The sequence below is a fragment of the Protopterus annectens genome, chromosome 9.part0 (assembly GCF_019279795.1).
Source record: "Protopterus annectens isolate FY-2018-M chromosome 9.part0, PAN1.0, whole genome shotgun sequence".
In the NCBI taxonomy this organism is placed as follows: domain Eukaryota; kingdom Metazoa; phylum Chordata; order Ceratodontiformes; family Protopteridae; genus Protopterus; species Protopterus annectens.
The window spans coordinates 852,593,336-852,607,535 of NC_056743.1; the positions used below are offsets into that span (position 1 = coordinate 852,593,336).

The 14,200-nt window shown below is 36.6% G+C and overlaps 1 protein-coding gene across 1 annotated transcript in view; it reads left to right on the forward strand.

The window, feature by feature from the left end:
- Positions 1–14,200, forward strand: part of WDR46 (WD repeat domain 46) — a 282,988-nt gene that overhangs the window by 160,656 nt on the left and 108,132 nt on the right. The window lies entirely within an intron of this gene.

Here is a 14,200-nt window from a genome sequence, read left to right on the forward strand (position 1 = left end):
TATCAAAATGGGGTTGCCAAGAAGTAATGGTTGGAGTTTTAAGTTTTGTTTTCCTGGTATGGTATTTTGTAGGAATTATTTCAAATTATTTATTTCTTCTGAAATGTTTGCTTTTAATATTTACTTATTCATACACACACACACACACACACACACATACATATATATATATATATATATATATATATATATATATATAGACTACATAAACTGCATTGTATAGACTTAATTTATCTATTACATCTACACCTATTCTATGTACAGAGTTAATTCAAGCATTCTTGTACCTTTAATTATGACTCAATGCTTTTCTATGTCCAGAATTCATTTTACCACTCTAGTAAAGCTTTCTACACCGTAAGCGCTTAAGCCTACGTAGCGTGGTGTGCAGGGGTATGTAACTAGCGTCTCTTCTGCAGTGGAGCAGATAAAACATTGGTACAGCCCTATGCAACGTGCAGAGTTAATTTCAACCTCTGTTCTGTAGCTCAATTCATCACATGTGCTTAAGCCAACGCATCGATGAGCATGAGGATCTTTTAGAGGTGATTCCTCTGCCGCTGATCTGAATTATTTCTTGGGTACTGCCCTACTCCATGTGCAAATGTTAATGTATCCACCAAAACAAAGCTTAGAAACTACATCGCATCTTTACTATAGCGACAGTATGTCTACAACTTTTATGCTTAATTAACATTAAAGCCAGTAGAAGGTTTATTTTATGAAACTGCTCAACGGTAACTGGCCCAGTTGTTTTGTATAGGCTTAAACCTTAATATCATCTGACTTGTAGACTTTTGCAGTACTAACTGAATACCTCTGCCTGTCTGTTTTACCTATGCTTGGACTAGCTTATTTTAAAGTGTTGTTCACTGACCCTGCAAAAGCTATATTTTAGTTATTGTTTGTTTTATAAAAGCAAATGCAGATTTTCTTATCCTAACCATCTGACTGGGTCATGTAGGGGTTTTAGAACTCCTAGTAGTACCTGATATATACTGTAATCATATGTTCTGATAAATGGAGTATTGTGAATTCCTGCTGAGGTTAACCATGCTACTGTGTCTTTGGTAACTTTTGCTTGCTCTCTAGCTCACATATTGTTTGCCTCACTACCTTTTTTCTCTCTTTCTACATGAACCAGCCTTCTGTTCCTGTACCTCCCTGTAGTAGTTCACCTGAAAACTCCCAGCTGGACGCCCAAGGAAAATAGTCAAAATTAAGATTTAACCTACCAGCTCCTTGGGAAACCTTACCTTGATAAGAGACAGTGAAAGTATGTATTGTTATAGCTTCTAGTAAACTGTAGTAATAATAAGTTATACATACTGCTAGGTAGGCAAGCCTCACAGTCAGGTTAACAAGCAGCGAACCCCCTCCCCCCCATATTTAACATTTTAAATAAACCGAACCTCTAGCTCATTCCCTCTTTATCTCTAACTTGTTTTATCTCCCCCTCCTCCCTGGCCTGACATCCCCTTTAGGAGACCTATTTTACTGCATTAAAGTATCTGCCCACTAGGTGGTGCCTCTATATTAGCTTCTGAATATTAGTTTCTTCTCACTTGCTTATCCATATCTCCCTAACTCTCTTCCCAGTTTTCTTCTGACTCACTGTTTTACCATCTCTCCCTCGACCTAAACTATCTCTAGTCAAACTCTACACCTCATACAATCTACCTCTATTCCTGACAGCCTCTCAACATTCCTCTATATTCTCTTACCTTCAGATTTACTCGCAGAATTTCATACTTCACTGATTGTCATCCTTGGCAATCTACTCTCGTGTCTCTACCTGCTCCGTTCGCCCTGCAGGCTCACTCCACTCTCCTACCCTGCCCCCAATTGCCACCCGCCCCCAGTGCTCCTACATTTAATCCTCTGTAGCCACACCCACATCAAATTCACTCCAATCAAGCTACTCATATCATTAACACCCCAACCCCCATTATCTCAACACACCTTCTGTTACCCCTCCTCTCATCCCTCCTTGTTGCAACACCCTGCCTATTGACAACTTTCCTAACCTGCTCACAAAACTCTACTACCCGTTTTTTCTCCCACTTCTCAAACTGATATAATACCTACTTCAACGATCCCACACCAATTACAAGTATTTTTCTTACTCTCTCTTACCTCTTTTAACCACTGCCTATCTCTTAACCTCCTATGAACAACCACTATACTCCTACTCTTCTCTTCCCCTCCAAATACACTTCCACACCACCATTAACTATCTATCCAAACCTTCTTAACTTTACATCCAAACACAGCTACCTACTAGCCAAATATCATAGACTAGCTCACATTAAGTATACTAACCGAAATGCTAAAAAATTAATAGACTATTATTGTAAGCCTCTCAACCCTAAACACACAACACTCCTCCACTCCCTACTAGATGGGGACATTCACCCTTACCCTGGCCCAAACTATAACCTTAACACTCCAAACGGCATCCCAAATAAAACTAGTACCCTAACACCTATCAACCTTCTAACTCACTCTCTATAGCTCACCTCAATATTCGCAGCATTTGCAATAAATTTACTCAACTTCATGCCCTTTTAGATGTCCACCTATTTGACATCTTATGCCTATCTGAAACTTGGTTAAAACCTACTGTAGAGGACAATGAAGTCACCCCACCAGGCTACAATATCATTAGACTAGACAACACAGCCAAAAAGGGAGGAGGGGTAGCAATCCTCTATAAAGCAGAGCTACAAGTTAGCACTGTAAATCTTAGCCCACCTTCAGACAATAGTGCTGAAATACCTATGACTAAATTTCAAATCAACACACATAAGGCTATAAACATTATCTGTATATACCTTCCTCCAGGAAATAATATCAGTACACTCGAATATCTTTAACTGGCTTTCCATAAATTTCCCAAAAGAAACTATAGTCCTAGGAGACTTTAATATAGACTGGAAGACCTGTAGTACTACACACCCAACCACCCATATCAACCTTTATGGCTTCTCACAAACTATTAACTCCCCTACCAGAACTAGTAGACCCAACAACAAAGAAAGTACCTTGGACTGGATACTTACTAATAGTCCCCATCAAACATACAAAGCAGGAATCCTCCCAGATGACCTAAGTGACCATTCACTAACCTATATTATCGGACATAAAACCAACCTAACTTTCCCTTTTTCATACAGAACAGTACGCACCAAAAAGCAATTTAACCCGGAACTTTTCCAAACTGAACTCAAACAATGTAATTGGTCACCATTAAAATCTCTCCCAGTCAATGAAGCAGTAGATTACTTCAATTCTACATTCCTAACCATCCTGGACCATCACGCCCCATCATGCTCTGTTAGAAATAAAACTAAACCAGCCCCTTGGCTCACTAATAATACTAGGCAAAAAATCCTTCTTAGAAAGAAATCCTGGGCAAAATGGCATTCTACTAAAAATCCTTCAGATCACCAAATCTTTAGACAACATAGAAATAATACAAAAAAAGCCATCCTGTTAGACAAAAAGAACTTTTACCTTCAAATACAGAAAACCTACCACAAGGAACCACAAAAGTTTTGGACTAGCATTAACAAACTTCTATACCCAGGTCAATCAATCACTCCCAACCCACTTGGCTCTAACCCTGACAATCCCTCTCAAACTGCTAATGCCTTCAGTTCTTTCTTCACAGACACTATACAAAATCTTGCTAGCCATCTATCTCGTGATACCTCAAATCTGCCTACTTCTACCATTATCCCACCCCCACCATTTCATCTACAACTAGTGCCTACTTCCTTCATTTGCTCCCTTCTCCAAAGATTAAAACCTACCTCCACCTGAGCAGACCAACTCCCAGCAGAATTCCTACAAAAAGGAGCTAAAGCCATTGCTTACCCCATTTCCATTCTGATCAACAGAAACATAAGTGAAGGAACTGTCCCATCCATCTGGAAAATTTCCCATATTATCCCACTACATAAAGGGGGGCACTCCAGTGATTATTCTAACTTTCGTCGTATAGCTCTGTTATCTCCTCTTGCAAAAAAATGCATCCGTAAGCAACTACTAAACTACCTTCTCCATAACAACTTACTTGCCAGCTGTCAACATGGATTCAGACCTTTCCACAGTACCACCACTCCCCTTCTATCCTTCACAGACAGTATCAATAAAAACCGTAACAATAATATTCTTTCCTCTGCAGTCTTCATTGATTTATCTAAAGCCTTTGATGTGGTTAATCACCATCTCCTCCTACACATACTGAAATCCCTTTCACTTAATCCCCTAGCCATAAATTGGTTCAAATCTTACCTTGAAAACCGGCAACAGGCTGTACTCTGGCAAAATAAACTCTCTAATAACCTTCATATTTCCCTCTGTGTTCCACAGGGCTCCACTTTAGGCCCAGTCCTATTTTCCATTTATATTAATGACCTTCAATCAGCAATCCCACACACCACCTGCATTCAATATGCAGATGACTCTACTATTATCTGTACAGCCACCTCTCAAACTGAACTTCAATCTCTTACCAAAAAAAAGCTTTCAACACTGTAGAACAATGGTTCTCAAACCACTGCCTCCTCCTTAACCCCAAAAAAACTAAATTGTTGCTCTTCACACCAGCCCGAAACTCCACCCCTATTCATCTCACACTCGCATCTAATGATGATACTGTTATTTCTCCCGACACAGCCACTAAACTCTTAGGAATAACATTAGACAACAACCTCAACTTTGATAGTCATATAAACAGCACAATAAAATCAGTGAACAAAAAACTGGAGTCCCTTTACAGAATCAAGCCCTTTCTTAAACCAGTGGCTAGGACCACTATAGCCAGACCCCACTTAATCTCAACTCTACTCTATGCTTCCCCTATATACACTAACCTTTCAAAAAATAACCTCAACAAACTGGCAACATCCTATAATAATATTGCTAGATTTGCTACTGGCTCTCCCTTCAGAACTCATCACTGTCTGAACCTAAAACAACTAGACTGGCTAGAATTTCTTAACTATCTTCAATTTCTCTAGCTTGCCATTGTCCACAAGAGCCTGCATCAACCCACCAACACTCCAATACTCTCTACCATCATTACACCTTACAAAAATCTCAAGAACTTATGCTCCCCAAACAAACTGCTGATCAACACTTCAAGATCCAATAACTCATCAGGTGACTTCCTGTACTCTAACTCTGTAGGAAAACGATGGAATTTACTACCCACTGAACTTACAACTCAAATTTCTCTTTCACTCTTTAAAAAGAATCTAAAGCTATTTCTTAAGACACACTGGCTATGCACCTGTACTAACCCTGACTAACTTTTTTCCTTTTAAACTAATAATTGCTCTGAAACTTTACAATATTACTATAGACCAGCAAAATACCATATTATTCCAAATAAAATTTATGTAAATACTGCATATTGACCATCTTTTGTACATTACCCTTTGATGCTTACTGCTAATGTTATCCTCACTGACTACTGTATTTGTGTGTGTGTGTGTGTGTGTGTGTGTGTGTGTGTGTGTGTATATATATATATATATATATATATATATATATAGATATATAGATATTAAAAAAATTATGTTTTTGTTGCAGTTGTATTTTTTAGCTTGATCTGTTATGACTTTTATAATTCTTTTTGTATGTCTTTCTTGGAGCTTTTCTCCCTGGGCCTCTACTGAAAATGGACATGTATCCAGCTAGACAAGCCCGGTCAACAAATGTAAAATAAATAAATAAAAAGTAAATATAAATAAAGGTATATATATATATATATATATATATATATATATATATATATATATATATATATATATATATATATATATATAAGGAAACCACAAAGCAGCGTTTTTAATAAATCCAAGTAAAACAGAGAATGGTTAAGCGCTTTCGTCTGTCAAATCAGACATCTTCAGAACCACCCATATTAAACTCAAAGTTCTACTTAAGAACATTCAAAGAATCACTCCCCTCAAAAACAACCAGTTCATTTAAAAAAACATGCTTACAATATATACATGTGAAAAATTAAGATAATTTGAAAATAGTTAAAAACAGTTAAAAACAAATTACATTTCCAAAGCCCTTCTCTTTAATTCACTAGAAGTAGAAATAGTCATTTAACCCTGGTGGATATGCCACATCAAATTTAAGCTGCCATTTCATTTCCTTCCTAAGTAATTCATTTTCCCAATCTCCACCAGTATCCTGCACAACCTGCTGTTCTAAAATTAAAAACACAAACTTATTACAGAACAACGACCAGGAAAAGTCAGTGAGTAACAGCTCTACTTTCTTAAAAGTTTAATAAGACAATCCAACTTCTCTAGCGCCTCGGCCACAGCCTTTTCCTGGTCGTTGTTCCGTTATTTGTTCTTACAGTAGTTTTGTACAAACTTATTACAGTTTAAACAATATAATGAATGTTGAGCAAGTGCACTTTTATTATCCCTTTTTCTAATACCATAAATATGTTGATAAATCCTTTGTTTAAGGGAATTATTGGTTTTACCAATATAAAATGCATTGCATGAGCAACAGGTAGCTAAATAAATAATTATTTTTCTGTTGCAGTTTACAAATATAGCCACATTCCATGTTTTGATCTTACGGAGCACCTCACCATCTTTGTTAACATTAAAATGTATGTACAGTATGTACAATGTTCGCATTTTCCTGTAGTGGGGGGACCCCATATGTGCACCCATTATGTTCCAATATCGCCTTAAAATTACTTCTATTTTTATAAGTAAAAGTCAGTCTGGAAATAAGTGACAAATATCACTACCAGCTTATAATAAATTCCATTTGTTAGAAATAATTTTTTCAAAACATCTAGCTTCTGCCGTATAATGCATAACCATATTGTTGATCAAATGGTTCAATTTCCCTAGTAGTATCCAAACATTGTAAATTAACTTGATGGCCAAGCCCAAACTATATATATATATATATATTTATATATACACACACACACACACACACACATATATATATATATATATATATATATATATATATATATATATATATATATTATATAGCCAAGTTATATTCCAGAAAGGTAATTGTTTGACAAGTAGAGTGGTATATTTGGCTATATGTATATCATGTTTATATTTCCATGTAGGCGAAACGGAACGCCCCTTGAAGAATAGGATTTATGAACACCTTAACAGTATTAAAAGTAAAGAAACTTAATGCATTATATAGACATGCACAGGTTTGCCATAATTTTGATACATTTACATTTAGTATACTAGAAGTCATTAGATTACAGCCTAGAGGTAGGAACTGGAAGAATAGGCTAAAGAAGAAAAAAACTGAGTGGCAGTATAAGTTGGCTGTCATGTTCCCCCCCAGGTTTAAATGACTAATATATATAAATATATATTGCACCATTTTTTATATGAGAGAGCAAACGATATATAATGTACTGGGTGCTGTTATGTTTAGTAGGTTACACATTTAATGCTGCTATAGTAATTTATGCATTTTATATAATATATATATATATATATATATATATATATATATATATATATATATATATATATATATATAAAATGAATGATTTTAATTAATAATGCAGCCATTCTTGGATTTGTGGCTTTAAAACTTGATATTTTTAATTGCTTGTTCAGTCATGTGATTGTTACATCATTAATTGATTGGGCTATTTAAATGTTTTAGACCTTATAGTGAATGTATTCTGATGAAGTCTCTTTCGTTATGAAACAAAAGCGCTCCATATTTTTGTTGGTTTCAATTAAATATTTAATCTTACGTTAGTGACGTGCGTTTCTGGTACCAGTTTTATTTTTATTTCATAGTTTTAATTGTTTTCATAGTTTTGCTATATGTGTGTGTGTGTGTGTGTGTGTGTGTGTGTGTGTGTGTGTGTGTGTGTGTGTGTGTGTGTGTGTGTATATATATATATATATATAAAAATTTTTAATGTCTTGTTTTTACTGGAGGAATAGTTGTCATTTTTCTAGTTATGCTGTCTTTTCTGGGAGGTTCATTTGATTACATCAAGGTTGAGTAAATTAATGATTTACTGCTGTTTACGCCACAACTGTTTTTTTTTTCCTGTTTTACCCAAAACTGTATTGACATTAAGCCAACTTAACATGCAGAAATTCCAACATCAATTTGAAAGCAAATCAAGCTTCAACAGACTCGTATAACCTAATGTTTATCTTAATCACTGCCATTTTCCCATTTTTTTTTTTTTTTTTAAAATAGGTTTGGGGTGGACAGTCAAATACACACAGACACACATGCACACACTCACATTTGCATTTGGGAGATGCACAAACACTTGTAATTTTTCAAAAATTGTCAGTTGCAAGTCAGCAACTAACTAGACTAGACTGCTACTAAGGAAAAAAAAAAACATGGCACTGTGTTATGGCTGTGAAAGGTAATAAGCAGCAGTAAGTAGATCAGCTATGTTTTTAATTTTTTTATTTAACAGATGAAATCTGATTAGCTCTCTCAAGACGTAGAGGAATGCTAGTTCCGCAATCCCTTTTATAAAGGCAGCAAGTCCTAGGCTTGCTGCCTTTGTAAATGACAACTTAAAAAAAAATTGCAAAAATTAGAAGGATTGAGGAACAGCATTCTGTAACTTAATCTGCATATACTTGTTGCATTTCTAAAGTAATAGACAATTGGTTTAACTATTTTTCTCCCTTCCTCCCAACCATTTTCTTTTATTTAAGTGAGCAGTGAGACTTTCCCTGACACTGCAAGAAATAACTATTCAGTGATCTGTTTTTCTACAAGTTGTCTTTTAAACATGCAGCAAGTTCCAAAATCATTTCAGAATTTGCTGCATTTGTAAAGGATAACTTGTGAAAAAAAGAAAAAAAAAAACATTCACCAAGACTGCGAATAATCACATTTTGAACATTCAGCTCATGAAAACTATGGCTTTTATGAGCAAATTAGCTTGAATAGGGTAAAATATTTGTGCATTTCCCATGGCAAACTTATAAATGGCACAGCATACTCTGCACTCATCCAGAGTAAGCCTACATAGGAAGGAGGGGCTGCATAATGATGCAATGTAGTGGGTGTTTCTGATAAAGTTGTCACTGCCCCTTCCAAAAAGAGTTTGGACCCACATTTTAAACAGTGCAAGGTACACTGGCAATGCATGATGAACTTAGCATTAAATAAAAATTGTAATAAAAAAAAAAGCAGGGATTTGTAGGGGCTACTTGGTAATTTGTGGCACCGTTTTATTTTGGCTTCAAAACTGAAATTCTGAGGAATTTGGTATGGTTCAGAGGTATGCATATATATGTTTATTTATTTTTATTTTATTTTATTTTATTTTACATTTGTTGACCGGGCTAGTCTAGCTGGATCAAAGTCCATTTTCAGTAGAGGCCCTGGGAGAAAAGCTCCACAGATAAAAGCAAGGTAATTTAAAAACAAGTACAATACACTTATGAGACAGGCAATGAGCAAAATACAATGATATTAGTCCAGGTATGGTTGTACAAATCTAAGAAAAAACAAATACAAACTATGCACTGAATACTTTCGTACTACTTTCTGAAGTTCAAATGTAATGGATAGTTATAAAAACATTAATTGTAAAAATAAATTTTTTAATTCATGTTTGAGAATGGTAGTAACAATGTAATCATTAAGTCATTATGTGATCAGAGAGAAACATTACAGAGTTGATTAAAGAAATATGAAAGTAGAAAGATGAGAGCAGGTTAGTCTGGATTGGTGCAAGAGCATAGCCAGAAATTGTTTAGATGTAAAAGAAGTTGTTTTTTAAAGAGAGGAAGAGAGGGTAGAGTGGAGATATGTGTGGGGAGGTTATTCCATATTTTACCAATTGAGTTTGAGAAAAGGCAGTTTCCTGCAGAATTTATAATTCTAGTAGTGTTGACTTGTAGCTTTTCGGAGGAGCGTAGTTGTTTCAGGTTACTGTAAGGAGTCAAGAGGTTGCTAAGGGCTGGTGTTTTTGATGGTTGATAAAGAATTCTGTGTGCTATTAGAAGTTGTTGATAGATAAGCTTGTTAGGAAGTTCCAACCAGTGTAATACTTTTAGGTTTAGACAGTGGTGGGTTCTATACTTAGATGCTGTGGCAAATCGAGCTATATTGTGGTAAGATGTAGTTAGTTTCCTAAGGTTACCTTTAGAGAGATTAGTGTAAATAGGGGAAGCATACAGCAGGGTAGAGATAAGATGGGATTGGGCTAAGGTGGACCGTGCTTTGGGTGTAAGGAAGGGTTTGATTCTATACAGTGAGCCAATCTTTTTATTCACTGCTTTTATTGTGTTATTGATGTGATAATCAAAATTAAGATTATTATCAATAGTAACACCTAGCAGTTTTGTAGTAGAGTCAGGGGAAATGTGGGAATTATCACTTGCAGTAATAGTGAAGTTTAGTTGAGTAGATTTGTGGGTAGGTGAGAATAGTAATAGCTTAGTTTTTTTGGGGGTTCAGGAGAAGACATCTTTTTGAGAACCATTGTTCAACGGTTGAAAAGGTTGATTGGGTCAGCGACTGGAGTTCTATTTGAGAGGAAGCCGTACAAATTATGGTAGAATCGTCTGCATATTGTATGCAGGTAGTGTTTTGGATAGATGATTGGAGATCATTAATTAAGACAGAAAATAAAAGTGGTCCTAGTATAGATCCTTGGGGTACTCCTAGAGAGATGGGTAGTAGAGTGGATAGAGAATTTTTCCAGAGTACTGCTTATTGCCGGTTTTCAAGATAGGATGAAAACCAGGTTATTGAAGAGTAATCCAGGGCAAGGGATTTAAGTATGTGTAGAAGAAGTATATGGTTTACCATATTGAAGGCTTTTGATAGGTCTAGGAAAAGTGAAGAGGTTAGTTTGTTGTTGTTACGGTTGCAGTTGATAGTATTGGTAAAAGAAAGTAGAGCTGTGGTAGTACTGTGTGAGGGTCTGAATCCATGTTGAGTGTTAGCTAGAAGGTTGTTATGGAGGAGATGGTTGAGTAGTTGTTTGTGTATACATTTTTCCTTGATTTTGGCTAGAGGAGATAATAGTGCAGTGGGGCGAAAGTTAGAAAGGTCAGTAGATTTACCTCCTTTGTGTAAAGGTATGATGTATGATATTTTCCAAATTGCTGGGAAAGTACTTTCTTTTATGGATCTGTTTATTAGGATAGAGACAGGGTAGGCAATAGATTTAGCTGCTATTTGCAGGAATTCAGCAGGAAGCTTATCTGCTGAGGGGGTAGTGGGTTTCAGTTTTTGTAAAAGTGATTGTATATAGGAGGTGGATATGGGTTGAAGTTGAAGGGGAGGGAGAGAGTCGTCGATCCTACTTAAGAGCAGCTGAGAAGTGTCAGGAGATAGGTGGTCAGCTAGACTCTGTATGGAAGTGGTAAAGAAAGTATTGAAGTTGTTGGCTATTAAAGAAGGATCATCAGGGTCAGAGTCCCGTGGGTTGGGCGTAACTGTTTTGCCTGGGGTAAGTAGATTGTTAATCGTAGACCAGAACTTTTTTGGTTCTTTTGTAGTGGATTGCTGAAGTTTACAGTAATAATTCTTTTTATCTGAAAGGATGGCGCTTTTGGTACTGTTTCTAAGCTCTCTAAAGGTTTGATGATCTGTTGGGTTTCTAGAGGAACGCCATTTGCTCCAAGATTTATTTCTGAGTTTTATTTTATGTTTAGTATTAGAGGTTAGCCAGGGTGCTGTTTTAGTTTTTATTCTAATGGTGCGACTTGGGGCATGTTGGTTTAGGATTGCAAGGAATGCTGAGTTGAAGTGTTCAACAGCCTTGTCGAGTGTGAGGTGTTTTAGAGGGGTCCAGTTGTATTGTGAAAGTTCTGTTTGAAATAGCTTGGGATTAAATTGTTTTTTGGAGTGTAGTGTTTTGTGAGAGGAAGGTAAGTTTAGGTTAGTTTTAGCTCTAATGATGTAGGTGAGGGAATGATCACTTAGGTCATCTGGAAGGATGCCAGTTTGTTAGGTTTGCAGGGAGGAGTTAGTAAGGATCCAGTCTAGGGTAGTTTCTTTGTTGCTTTTTTCATTGATTCTAGTGGGACTATTAATGAGTTGTTTGAAACCATGAAGGTTTATATGGGAAGTAGGGTTTGTATTGTTACATGGTTTCCAATCAATGTTAAAGTCCCCAAGGAATAGTGTTTCTTGAGGGAGTTGTTCTAGAATTTGTTCTAAGGTGGGGATATTATTTCCTGGGGGTAGATGAGCACAAATGATGTTTATTGCTTTAGAAGTGTTGATTTGTGTTTTGGAGCAGATTATTTCGGCATTATTGTCTTGGGTGAGGGTAAGGTCAAGAAGAGTAAGGTTTAGGTTTGTTTTATATATGATTGCTACTCCCCCACCCTTCCTGGTGGTGCGATCAAGTCTAACAATGTTATAGCCTGGTGGGGTAATTTCTATGTCTTTGATTGAAGGCTTTAGCCAAGTTTCTGATAAGCATAAAATATCAAAGTTGTGTGTCTCTAGTAGGGCATGGAGTTGACTAGTTTTATTACAAATGCTACGTATATTGAGATGGGCCATGGATAGTAGGTTAGAGGGTTTAGAGGGTAAGGTAGAGAATGGTTTGGTATGGTTTCTATGTGTTATGGTTTTATTATCTAGTGGGCCTGGGTTGGGGTGTATATCACCATCTTGTAGTAGATGGAGTAGTGTAAAATTTCTTTCTAGTCTGAGTATTTGGAAAACATCAAGTATTTTCTTATTTTTAGATTTTAGTAGTTTGCAGTGTAGTAGTCTGTGGTATTTGGCAAGAAGGTAGATGGATTGTGAGGAGGTATGTAAGAAGGATGGGGATGGAGAAGTTTCAGGTGTGCATGTGTGTTTTGATGGAAGTGGGAGAGAAACAGTTAGACAGTATTCATATGAGGTTAGGAAATAAGTAGTAATAAGAGAGGAAAATAGTAAAAAGGAGATAGATATATTCAGTTTTGACTGGAGGAAACTTATAGTCATGGTAATGTAGTAGGAGGTTAGTTGAGACAATGGATGTAGTGAAATTGTGTGTTGTAAGGTTAGAGTATTTAGGAGGGAAGGACAAGTGATAAGGACTGTGATGTATTACGTGTGTTAGTAAGAGAGGGGTGGGGCTAGTTATTGTAAGTAAGTGGGTGTATCTGGTTACAGGAGTACAGCCCAGTTTGGGTAGCTTTGAATATGATTGGGGAGAGGAGTAAAGGGGTGTGATTATAGGTAAGATAAATGTAGGACCCCTGGGGGTGGGTGGGAACTGGGGGTAGGGAGGGGAGCGGAGTGAGCCCGCAGGGCGAACAGAGCGGGAAGAGCCAAAGAAGAAAGGTTGAGGGGAAAGCAATCAGTGGAGTGCTTATAGAGAAGGTAAGTAATGCATCAGTGTTTGGTCAACATCTTTATAGTGCACCACTTTTGGTCAGCTAAGCAGATTGTCAACAGATGTAAAAGATCAAACAATTCTTAGGGTTTGGGGATATTCCCTTTCCCCAGTTTTGTGCAATCTCAACATTAGTATATATAATTAGTAGGGGATGTGGGGGTGAAATTTGGCTTGCCCCAGCAGAAAACAGTTATGTTTTTCTTTTTCTTTGTTATCAGTTTTGCATATGCCAATGTTATTTTTTGGCACATGTATAGTGGTCTCTTGATATACATACACACACACACACACACACACACACACACACACACACACACACACACATAGCTAGATGTAGGTTTACTGTAATAACCCTAAAGACCACAGTCTTGAAAATCATAATCCAGTGACCTTAATATTGTAAGGCGAAAATGGTGAAGACTGCAGTGACTAAAACTCTTGAATACAGATTCCTCCGACCAGTGTGAACTTAGGAATGGATGGGTTTTGCAGTGATGTGAACCCAGGAATGAGTGCTAACATGAGTTCTCGGGGAGTGGCAGTTCCAGGAGTTCGATATTGTGGTCTTCAGCATTTTGGTTTTTCAGTGTTATGGTCACAAGATTATGAATTTCAAGATTGTGATAGTGAACCTGTAATAGTGAACGTGTGTATTTCTCTTTCAGTCTACAGAGCGCGCGCACACACACGCGCACACACACACACACACACACACACATATATGTATATGTATATATATATATATATATATATATATATATATATATATATATATATATATATATATGCATACATATAGTGAGGAAGAGCAACATA